This window comes from Lagenorhynchus albirostris, chromosome 20 (assembly GCF_949774975.1).
Source record: "Lagenorhynchus albirostris chromosome 20, mLagAlb1.1, whole genome shotgun sequence".
Taxonomy (NCBI): domain Eukaryota; kingdom Metazoa; phylum Chordata; class Mammalia; order Artiodactyla; family Delphinidae; genus Lagenorhynchus; species Lagenorhynchus albirostris.
In genome coordinates this window covers 28,949,713-28,962,231 of record NC_083114.1, presented here as the reverse complement: position 1 = coordinate 28,962,231, position 12,519 = coordinate 28,949,713, and the positions used below count along the sequence as shown (strand labels likewise).

At 49.3% G+C, this 12,519-nt stretch overlaps 1 protein-coding gene across 1 annotated transcript in view; it reads left to right on the top strand.

The window, feature by feature from the left end:
* Nucleotides 1-9,776, top strand: part of LOC132511541 (uncharacterized) — an 88,679-nt gene extending 78,903 nt beyond the window's left edge. The window contains exon 4 of the transcript XR_009537636.1: nt 9,273-9,776. The gene's annotated coding sequence lies outside the window, so the exon portion shown is untranslated. The remainder of the gene's footprint in view (nt 1-9,272) is intronic.
* Nucleotides 9,777-12,519: the final 2,743 nt, after the last annotated feature.

Below are 12,519 nucleotides of genomic sequence, written 5' to 3'. Positions count from 1 at the left end.
AATGCCCAGTTACAAGGATACCTGTCATCAGCTCCTCAGTGGATTTCCATCCTGTCATTTCCCACCACCCGGCGGGTCCCAATCAGTCCTCACTCAGGTCGTTGGAAAAGCTGCCCAGAACAAGCACCCGGCCCCAACAGGAAACTCAATTAACATCTAGCTGGGCCCCAAGCAGATCGGCTCATAATGCTGGGGAGTTTCAGCTTGAAAGCTGAAGTCATTATGTTTCTGTATATTAGTGAAAAGGGACCATTATTTTCTCCAGAAACCCGCTATTTCTCCTGTATTCCCTATCGACAGAGTTTAGAGCAGCGGTTCTCAACCCTGGCTGTACATTAGAAACACCCAGGGGGCTTTTTAAAAAAATGCCAAAATTCGGACGCCACTGATGACCAATTCAGTCAGACCTTCAGAGAGGGGAGCCAGCTGGCATCAGAATGTGTAAGTGCTCAGGTGATTCCAAGGCATGGCCTTGTTATTGGGATGCAGTAGTACCCAACATGTGGTCCTTGGATCAACCGCATCAGCGTCACTCAGGAACTCATTAGAAATGCAGATTCTGGGACTTCCCTGGTGGCGCAGTGGTTATGAATCCGCCTGCCAATGCAGGGGGACACGGGTTCGAGCCCTGGTCCGGGAAGATCCCACATGCCACGAAGCAACTAAGCCCGTGCGCCACAACGACTGAGCCTGCGCTCTAGAGCCCGCGTGCCACAACTACTGAGCCCACATGCCACAACTACCGAAGCCCGAGCGCCTAGAGCCTGTGCTCCGCAACACGAGAAGCCACCACAATGAGAAGCCCGCGCACCGCAACGAAGAGAAAGCCCGCGTGCAGCAAAGAAGACCCAACACAGCCAAAAATGAATAATAACTAATTTTTTTAAGAAAAGAAATGCAGATTCTCGGGCCTCGCCCCAGACCTACTGAACCAGAAACTCTGGTGTAAGTCCCAGTCGTCTCTAGTTGAACAAGCATTCCAGGTGATTCTAATACATGCTAAGGTTTGAGGACCACTGGTATCATGGCTTCAGTCAGGCTTTGGTTTCCATCCCAAACCCACCACTTACTAACTTTGTGACCTGAGACAAGTGCTTTCCTAGCTGAGGCTCAGTTTTCACATCTATAAAATGGGTATAATGAGGAATTAAATGCAACAATGCACAGAGTGCACTTAATATACTATCCGATACAGAATCGGCACTCAATTAAACGTCAGCTAAATTATCCCGGTGTCCAACTTGGAAGTTATCCCCCATTTCCCTTCCCCACCATGCCCCCCATCCAATCCTTGACCAAGTCTATCCATCTTTCACTCAATATTTCTTCCCTTCTTCTCCCTCTCCTTCCACTACTGCCTTGGAGTCCAAGTTCTCATCACCCCCCATTGGAGTGAAATGCAGATTCTGCACAAGGGCTGAGACTAGGAATGAGATGACAAAGGAAAAGAGACAAAGGAGCTCAGGGCCCCTGCCTGACACAAGTTCACAAGGTCATCAGGGGCAGGGTCACTTCTGAGGAAGAGGATGAGCCAATGCTGGCCAACTGTGCCAATCCTCTCCTCTTGGGATTTCATGCTGAGTGGCAAGTTCGGCCTGAAATTTTTTTTCAATCAACAGATAAGATTTAATACAAATAATTTGTTAAATAGATATTGGAGAACTGAAAAAGCAGCTCAGCAAAACAGAAATAATAAGTATAAGAGGCAGCTAGGGACTTCCCTGGTGGTGCAGTGGTTAAGAATCCGCCTGCCAATGCAGGGGACATGGGTTCAAGCCCTGGTCCAGGAAGATCCCACATGCTGTGGAGCAACTAAGTCCGTGCGCCACAACTACTGAGCCTACACTCTAGAGCCCGAGAGCCACAACTACTGAGCCTGTGTGCCACAACTACTGAAGCCTGCACACCTAGAGGCCGTGCTCCTCAACAAGAGAAGCCACCGCAATGAGAAGCCCACGCACCGCAACGAAGAGTAGCCCCCACTCACTCCAACTAGAGAAAGCTCGCGTGCAGCAAGGAAGACCCAACCAGCCCAAAATAAAAATAAATAAATTAAAAAAACCAAAAACGAGGCAGCTATTATTTCTAAATCTGGAAGAACCAAGGAAAGGTTTCTCCAGAACCCTTTTAGCAGAAGCTAGAAGCTTGGAGAAGAAGCCCTGTGGAGTTGGGGAAATTCTAAAATTGCAAAATTAGAAATCTCATATTAGCTAATTTACATAGTTTATGGCATATTGATCCAAAGTCATTTGCATCCCTAAGCTTTAAACCGGCCCTGAAATTTTAAGAAAACCCTTAAGACTGCAGAACTGTTGCCCCTGCAGCAGAGTCATTTCCAGAACTTCCTGTGTTATTTATTGGAGCTCAAGGCATCCTTGAGACATACTGCTCTGTTCTCAGCAGCTACCCTCCAGGAAGTGAGAAAGCCACGTTGAAGATACTGGCCAAAGGGCCTCAGTTCTAAATGAGGCCCGATCAGTTTATCCACAAAGCCCACTTTCAGGTGGGTCCTCATGCCTTCTCCCTGAAGAGCATCACTGCCCATCGAGAGAAACAGCCCCTCCTTTGTCCTTCTTGGGTAATGTTCCCAAACTGTCTCCCCAGGTAACTGTCACGTGGATGGAATAAGCAAGAAAAGGGGATTGGGATCCAGAGCCTTGGTGACACAGGGAGTGTGTCTTCACCATTGCCGCACTTGTCTGGGCCCCGGTGGCCTCCTTACTGTCCCTCGGGCTCACCAGGCACATTCCCGCCCTCGGGCCTCGGGGCTGGTCCTTGCTTCTTCCTGGGTCTTCCTCCCCCCCCCCCCGCCCCTGCACAAGCCCAGAGAGCACCACCCCATCTCCTTCACACTTGGGTTCAATCATCACCTCTCACCGAGCCCACTGTGACCAACCTATTTACAGCTGCAGACCAACCCCCGCAAAACACACACCACACACACACACACACACACACACACACACGCGCGCACACACACACACGCACACACAGGATCTCCATCTCCCTCCCCCCCTCCCTCCCTCACTGCGCTCTTCTTTTCATTGTCTGTCATCTGCCACCTTTTAGCTCAGAGCATCTCAAACTTGAGTCGCATCAGAATCATCTGGAGGGCTTGTTAAAACACAGGCTGCTGGGCCCCACCCCCAGAGGGTCTGATTCTACCAAGTCCTCAAGTGATGCTGCCCACCCAGGGACCTGGCTTTGAGAACCACTGTGCTAACATACCACGTACCCTGCCGGGATACAGCCCCGTGGCAGGTTGGAGTGTACGGTCTTGGGAGTAGGACGGCCCTGAGTCCAAGTACTAAGTCCACCACTTCCCAGGTGTGACCTTGGGCAGATTGCGTATGGGCCTTGGTTTACTCATTTGTAAATTGAGTATAATCAGGACTGGTACCGAATTTGCAGGGCCCAGTGCAACATGGAAACACGGAACCCCTTGCTAAAAAGTTATGAAGAATTTCCAGGTGTTGACAGCAGAGCGTTAAACTGAGTGCAGGGCTCCTTCTGAGCCCAGGGCCTTGTGTGACTACACTGCTGGCGTGTGTCCCCAAGCCGCTGGGCCTTGGTGTGATAATAAACAGTATCTGGTCCATTGGGTTGTCGTGAAGACCAAACAGGATAAGGTATGTGCCTGGCACATAGTAGCTGCGAAAAGAACACGAATTTCCCTCCTTGCATCTTACCTTCCGCTTCCACCTGTCTGTTACCCCTCAGAATAAGCCTTCTTGCCTCCACGGCTCCAGCCCTCACCCTTGAGCTCGGTGCTGCTGGGAACTAACAGCAAAGCCCTCCCCTGCCCGGGACTGGGCCTTGCCCTGCCGTGGCTGCTGGCTGCTAGCTCTGCAGCTCCTGGGAAGTGAGGGAGGGACCCCCTTCCAGGGACCCTTCGTTGCCTGGGTCGTTCAAGGGGCAAGTTCTGGGAGGAGCAGGCTGGGCTGCAGGAGTGAGCAAAGGCCAGCCCACAGCTGCGCATCTGGCCCCGGAGCCGCTCCCCTGGAGTGAACGAGAGATCACAGGTGGGGAGGGCACCGCTGTGCCCCCTGCGAGGCCGTCGACGTCGCACACAATGACTGAGCCGCGTACAGGGCTGGCGACTCGCCCGTCCTACCCATCCGAGGGAACAAGCAGAGGGAAGGTTATTTCTGCACCTGGAAAGCATCACTTTCTACAGCTTTACTGTGCTAGCTTACCTCACAGACTCTGAAATCATCAGACCTGGCAGAAATGACCAGCCCCTCTGTGGGTGCTGTGCTGGCAAGGGTGGTGGGAAGGGGTGGAGAAACAGCAAGAACCCGGCCCTCACGCACCACTCCAAATCCTGCGGGCTGTGGACGCCTCCTACCCGACCAGGCCAAGGCAGAGAGCCAGTCGGGGGCCTTGCCCACTTCAGGCCACTGCAGACCAAGGCAGGACGCCGAGCTTCCTGCAATGTACACGTGATGGTGGCTGATGGGGTGGGTGGCAGGGGGAGTGGGTCCATGCACCCCTGCTTGAAGCAAGTGGCAATTATAAAAACCTATAGATTCACACCCAAGAAAAGACAGGGTCACATTTTCCAATGGCCTCACCCTATGTCTCCTATTAGATCTTTTTTTAAAAAGTCACCTCTCCTGGTAAATAATGTAATTCAATTCACAAAACATCCCTTTGTGCTTCGTCTTGCAGAAAGAGCCACGCCTGTCACAGGAGGTAGTGTTCACACGCACACTACTGTGCGTACGTGCACACGTGTAACTCACAGTAACGGGCTCTGCTGGCCCAGGAACCATGTGGCCTCCCCACTGTGCCGGGCAGTCTGGGGCAGGTCCTGTGTTGGTACCTCCTCGCTCTGTGACCCTGCATGAGTTCCTCGTCTTTCTGCTCTGCCTTTTTGTCTTTTGTACGTGGAGCAGTCGTGAAGATGGGTGATAATGAACATTAACGAGGTGCCTGACACAGGGTAATAGCCAAATTTGCAAGGTTGTTGGAATGGTCACACGAAGTAGCAAATGCGAAGTAGCAAATGCGCCTGGCATGTGGGAGCTGCCCCAAAAAATGTCAGCTGAAAGGGGCCAAGGACCCTGCCTTAGAGTCCACGTGGCCTTGCCTGATCCCACAGTGAGAAAGGGCAACTCGGGATCACTTCCTCTCCTTTCGACCTCATTGATTGGGAGGACACTTCCCCCACGCCCACCGCTTGGGTGGCTGGAGGATGAGGAAAGGCTGAAGTACAGCAACGTGATGGTTAATTTTATGGCTCAGTTTGCCTGGGCTGAGGGAGGCCCAGGTAACTGGTACAATATTATGTCTGGGTGTGTCTCTGAGGGTGCCTCTGAAGAAGGTTAGCATTTGAATCAGGAGACGGAGTAAAGAAGATCGCCCTCCCCAATCCAGGTGGGTATCAGCCAATCCCTCGAGGGCCCTAGGAGAGCAAAAATGCAGAGAAGGAGTGGACCGCTCCCTTTGCTCGAGCCGGGACATCCATCTTCTCCTGCCCTCAGACATCAGCGCTCTTGGTCTCAGGCCTTCAGAGTCAGACTGAACAACACCACCTGCTTCCCTGGGCCTCCAGCTGGCAGACAGCAGGTAGTGGGACTTCACATGGGCCAATTCCTGTAACAAACGTCCTCTTATACAGACCAATCGGTCTCTGTTTCTCTTATATATCCTACTGGTTCTGTTTCTCTGGAGAACCCTAACACAGGCAATTCCTAAGACAAAGCAGTGCCTCTGTGGAGTTTTCTTAACAGATATGAACCCAGTGGGGCACCAGGAGGCTGCCCAGGCCTCAAGGAGGTCCCGCGTAAACTTTGACTTCTCTCCAAAATACTCCATTCACAGCGTGACACTGAAAGGGGTAAGGACGTGACATTTATCCTCCATCTCTAAATGTCTATTCCGTACTCATGTGCTGCTGTGAGAGTGATACTCGGTACAACCACTTGGGAAAACTCTTTGGCCATATCTTTGAAATCTGAACATACACATACCCTGTCCAAGGGAAACGAGTGAATATGGCCACCAAAAACGCGTGCAAGAACGTCATCTTAATCCGTTCAGGCCGCTCTAACAGAACTGCCACAGACTGGGTGGCTCATAGACAACAGGAATTTATTTCTCACAGTTGTGGAGGCTGGGTAGTCCAAGATCAAGGCCCGGGCAGAGATGGTGCCTGGTGAGGACCTGCCTCCTGGCTCATGGACAGCTGTCTTCTTGCTGTGTCCTCACACGGTGGAAGGGGCAAGGGGCCTCTCTGGGGTCTCTTTTATAAGGTCACTAATCCCACGACCTAATCACCTGCCAAAGGCTCCACCTCTACGCCATGACACTGGGGATTAGGTTTCAACATAGAATCTTGGGGGGAAACAAACATTCGATCTATAGTAAGTGCTCGTAATAGTTTATTTGTGATAGCTCCAAAATGGAAATAACCCAGATGCCCATCTATAAGAGAATGGGTAAGTAAATTGTGCATATTCATACAGTGGAATGCTACATAACAATAAAAAGAATAAACCATTGCTAAATGCTAAAGCATGGATGACCTCACATATTACGTTCAGCGAAAGAAGCCAGGCACAAGAGAATATACACTGTATTACTCAACTTACATGAGATTCAAGAACAGGCAAAATCAACCCATGGTGATAGAAGTCATGATGGTGGTTACCTCTTGGGGGATAGTGACGGCAAAGGGGCATGAGAGAACCTTCCGGGTGCTGTAAATATCCTGACCTGGGTAGGGTTACAGGGATGCATGTAAGAATGTAAAGACGGGCTTCCCTGGTGGCACAGTGGTTGAGAGTCCGCCTGCCGATGCAGGGGACACGGGTTCGTGTCCCGGTCCGGGAGGATCCCACATGCCGCGGAGCGGCTGGGCCCGTGAGCCATGGCCGCTGAGCCTGCGCGTCCGGAGCCTGTGCTCCGCAACGGGAGAGGCCACAACAGCAAGAGGCCCGCGTACGGCAAAAAAAAAAAAAAAAAAGAAAGGGCCTCTCTGGCCCTCTCTGAACCTCTGGGAGGCCCCGTCCTGAACGCAGCCACAGGACAGGTGAAGACGGGTGGGATCTGTGGGAGGTGGGAGATGGGACAGGGTCTGAGAAAGTGCCCACACTGGGGGCCCTGACAGGGCAGGAGGGTGGCCTCGGGTGCCCAGTCCAGGCTCTAGTCCCAGCTAGGTCTCTTGCCGGCTGAGGCATCTCAGCCGAGCTATAAACCACTGTGCCTCCGCCCTTTGGCTGCAATGTGAGGGTAACAGCAAAACTCCTAGAGAAGGCGTCAGGAGAATTAAATCTGCCTCGCCTGGCACATTACAAGTGCTCAGTAAAGTTTCGTGATTAGTGTTAAGATGATCGAGGGAGGATTATTGCAGCTGTAGTCTTGCCTGGACCTGCCTCAGAAATGCCTTTTCTAAAGGCAGGAGCCAAAGAAAGAAGATTTAGGATTAACTCTTCCAAAATAGCAAATGTTTTCTCTTTGGCATTAGGTCTAACACCAGCTGCATTGTTACACCCCAGGAGAAATGTGTCCTCATCAAGACACAAAAGGCTGGTTTCAACCCACAGAGGGAACAACAACACAACAAAAATAGTCTGAAATCCTGAAAAAGCCAGTAGCTTCAGGTACACATTATCCAGTCCACCTCTGATTTGGGGGTTCACTGAAGCATGGCTGACGCGTGGTTATCGTGGGCCCTATGTGTCGCTTCTGTAAATAGACTTTTGTTTAAAAAAAAATTGACTGACTTGGAAAAACTGAAAGAAATACGAGGAGCAGGGAGAAACACTTTTTCTCTCTATCCCTTCCCAGGAAATTGACAGGTCTGAGGAGCCTGGCTGTTCACACAGTAATTAACCTCTAGTAGCCTCTGTTTCTGCCCTTGTACATGGGATACACACAGTGGAGACTAGGAATTCTGGAGTCAGACTCCAGGGGGTATCTTCACACCATCACTTTCCAGTTGCTTGGCCTGGGACCAGTCATGGGGCTCCCTGTGCTTCTGCTTCTTCCTCTCTAAATGGAAGAAATAATGATACCTGCCTCCTGGGGTTCTTGTGAGGATGCTAACACGTGTATGGTATTCAGAACGGTGCCTGGCATAGTAAGTACTCAATAGATTCTAGCTGCCGGTCACAAGCATAGTGCACCCAGACACCGTCGTGCAGAATAATGAGGGAGTAGCAGTAGCAACCATCGTTATTGCTATTTAGACCGCCCTAGGACCTCTGGGCTTGTGGCTGCAGGTCCCTTTTGAGGAAGCCTTCAAGAAGGTCACACCAGTGATGGTTCAAGGCCTGGGAGACAACCTCCACCTACCTGAGATCTTCCCAACCTTCCGAGGGCAGAGACTCTGCAGCTCAAAGGCATTTTAATGTCAGAGTGAAAAAAGGTGGCCTTAGTGGGCAGCGAGTCCACATTCCTCATTTATATGTGAGGAACCGAGGCTCAGAGAAGGCAAGCGACCCACCCAAGGTCACACAGCAGAATATGTGACCTGAGCTGGGAAGACGGCTCAGGGCTCATGACTCAGCACAGCCCCGCCCTGCTCTTTCCCTCCCACAGCTCGTTCTGCCAGAGCTTCTGGCACCTCACACAATCCTCCCACCTCACCGTCTCCCGGGTGGGCTCTCTATCAGGTTATGGGCTCATCTAATTCTTGGCCACATCCTGCTGAAGACCCATTTTTCTTACTGAATCAAGCCGCCATTAGGTCCTGAAAGCCCCATAAGTCTTCTATGGACGAGCACATCCTTTAATCTATTATTCCACAGTCCTATTTATATATATTTATCCATATGGCCATATAAATAGGGCTTTGAGACATATAGTGGCAGGTTATTGCTGTAGCATAGCCGTTCTCCCTAAGTGGAAAACAAAAATGATGTATGGCTGGGGCTCTTTTCCATGTAGAAAGCGCCCATCTGATTTATTAAGAGTTAGGTGGCAGCCACATGCCCTGGAGGTAGAGAATGTATTGCAAAGTTATCTAAGAACAGGACACTCTCGGCTCCAGACACCAAAGGCAAGGCTCAAGGAGCCTTAGAGCACCTGCTCACAGACACCTGACATGTCCTGGTCTATTAACTAGGAGCCCTTTGGTTGCAAATTTAAGCAAAAAGGGGGAGTTTGGTATAAAGATACTGGGTGTCTCCGGGAGCCCAGAGAGGAATGTGGCTGGGTATCAGGAATGGCTGAGTTTGGAGAGATGAACACCTGTGCGTCTGTCTGTCTGTCTCTCCCTCTCTCTCCCGCTCACATCTCTGCTTCTCTCCATGCCTTGCTTCCAGTCTCCCTGCTCCCTGCAGAGTGACATTCTCCACATAGAAGAAAACACTCCCAAGTCCTCCTCTTACTGCTTCCACAGGCTGACCTTGCATTTTCTCTGACCCCGAGTACAAAAAACCCATGGACTTGAACTCCTGTCCCCTGCTTGGTCCAAGGGCCATAAGCAGGGTCATGAGAGACCAGAGCAGCTACTTCAGGCAACATATGGACAGACTGGGTGTGAGAAGAAGCAGTTCCCAGATGAAAGCGCAGGGATTTTGGGGAAGAAGCGCCAGTAGACAAAGCCACCAGGTTGCTTGTCCTGTTCATTTGTTCCATTCGCTGCGTAAACTCAGAAAAGGCGCTTAACCTCTCTGTGCTCCAGCATCCTTAAGTGTAAAATCGGAATTGTGGTGTGCTCCATAAAGGCAGACATTTGCAACTGTTGCATCTCCAGTGCCTAATCAGAGCCTGGAACACGGTCATGTTCAATAAATCTCTAAATAAATAAACAATATCTAAACCTCCATTTAAATGAATGGATGGTAACTCCCTTGTAGGGTTGTTGGGAGGATTCATTGAGGTTAAAAATAACTAACATTTAGAGGGCACTGACTTGCCAGGAACTGTTCTAAGCATGTAATTTAGTATGTGAAGTGTGCTTAGAATAGAGCCTGGTGCACGCACCCACACATAAGAATAAACTAGGGTCCCAGGAAGTTAGGCAACGTGCTGAATGGCAAAAGCAGGATTCAGATCGAGGGCTTTCTGAAGCCACAATGCTACCTTCCCCATCACCGACATCTCTAGTCCAGTAGTTTCCAACCACGGATGGAGAGGTGGAGTGTGTATAAATCCAGGATGTGGAGCACATGTCCATATGTGTATAAAACACGGTGTTGAAGAAATATGTTGATCACAGATACATTTATGACCATTTCAAAATATATTACATGTCACAGTGTTTAATGAAGTACAAATTCATTGTAAATCATTCATGAACTCACAGTAGCCTAGGATGGTGTTGTATTTTCTCAATCACAGAATACTGTGAGTACATCTGTTTTTTATGGGGAAGGTGGTGGAATTTTAATTTTGAGTGAAAACACTCAGATTAGGAACCTCTGAGCTAGCGCTACCTCCTCGTGCCACAGATGAGAGTCAGGCTGGGGTGGGGGCCCAGGAAGTGACTCACCCAAGGCCACACGGTGAGTTAGGACAGGCTCAGGGCTAGAACCCAGTCCTGGGACAATCAAGGTTTCCGGAGGGCAAGGGTATCACACACTAGCAGGATGGTAGGGGGCACAGTCCCCTTCCTTTCTGACAATTCCAACACAGGTGATGGGGAGTTACAGGGGGGTGTGCTCTGCTCTGGAAGGGAGTGCAACTCTTATAAGCACTTGGAGATGATTTGGCATTTTCCGGTGAAGTTGAGGGTATATACACCGTGTGGTTTAGGATTGTACCCTAGAGAAGCTCTAGACACGTGAATAAGGAAATATGCTCAAGACGGTTCACTGGAGCTTTAAAAAATGGAATAAAGTAAATGACCATCAAGAGGAAGACATAAGTTGAAGCATTCGAAGACTTTCTTTCCAGTGGTTAGAACGAATAATCCAGTTACTTCCTTCACAGGAATAAACCTCATGGCTGGAAACAGGACAACCTAGGCTGACGCTGGACCTGTTGTGAGGCCTTAGTCCCTTCTCCGCTCCAGGCCTCAGTTTCTTCATCTGTAAAATGGGAACGTGTGATTAGACCAGTGGTTTTCAAACTGTGCTTGGCAAAGCCCTAGAGAGGCTTCACAGGTTCTGCAAATTTAGATGCAAATGTCAGCTTTCAAAGAGATTTTAAACTATTTTAAAACTGTAGGAAACAGTATGCACACTCCAACGTGCTTTGTACAAATGTTAACCCTTCGCAGACTGGTGGTGCCAGGGCAGCGGGAAGGCTGCTCCGCTCCCATTCTACAGAACCCAGAGTGAGCTCCCCGCCTTCCCCGTTTCATTGGAGCACATCCTGAGACCGCAAGGCAGCAGCTGTTAAAATCCGTTGCCATTTTCAACTGCTCAGCTGAGAAAGTTAAGGTTTTGTTTCAATGTTGTGTAACCAAAGCAAAACATAGCAATAATTTCTGTGTTTTAGAAGATGATAATGGTCACCCATAATTTCAAATTTGTACTTTTTGTTAAATTTTATTTACTAATGCAATAAAACTGTTAAAATGACCTTTTTCTTTCGCTAATTTTATATTCACAGGAGACTTGTAGTCCCAAGAGTTCCTGAATACCCCCAGACAATTTCAGTTTCTCCTACTATTTGCTATCATACATTACGGTGGTATATTTGCCAAAACTAAGAAACCAACCTGGGTATATTACTATTAAGTAAACTCTAGATTTTATTTGGATTTCACTGTGTTTTTTTCCCCACTAATGTCCTTTTTCTGTTCTAAGATCCAATCAGTCCAGGATACCACATGACATTTAGTAAAATTTGTATTTTCCTCAATCTCAATGTCCTCGTTTAACAAATAAATGCGCTAAATGTAAGCCCGTAGTTTTATACTAATAAAATTTTATCTGTTTTGTGTAATGAAATTCCAGGAAGACTCTCTGGGGGAAGAGAGCAGGGATATACTGTTTTTTTAAACGGTTTGCAAACTCCTGGAGGAGCTGATCCTTGAGGTTGGTGTGATCCCAGCAGCCCGTGGGGCACAGTTCCAGCACGGTTGGGTCTACCAGGACTTGCTAAAGAGAGCTAAGTCCCCAGCTCTCAGTGCGGAAGTTTCATGCCCTCTTTAGGTTGAAATTGCCTCTGGCTGTTCATCCTGAAGGGACTGGGATGCTCTTCTCCAATAGAACGAACATGAGCCAGGCGTTCATTTATTCATTCGTTCTTTTGACAAATGTTTAAGCACCTGCCATGTGCCAGGCAGTCTAGGAGCTGGGGCTACCGATGGGTCAAGTAGATGAATTACTGCCCTCGCAGAGCTTATATTCTAGTGGAGGAGATAATGATAAATGAGAGAGAAGTAAACTATACGATGTGCTAAATGGTGATGCCTAGAGAAAAAAACATAGTGGGAAAGGGACATGAAAGGTTGGTGGGAGGTGAAATTTTAGATAAGGAAGGAGCACACATCCTGGGGAAGAGCATCCTAGCAGAGGGATTGGCAAGTGCAAAGGCCCTGAGGCAGGAACACACCTGTGTGCTTGAGGAACAGCAGGAGGGCCAGTGAGGCTGTGGGGGAGAGACCAGTTAGGAGGC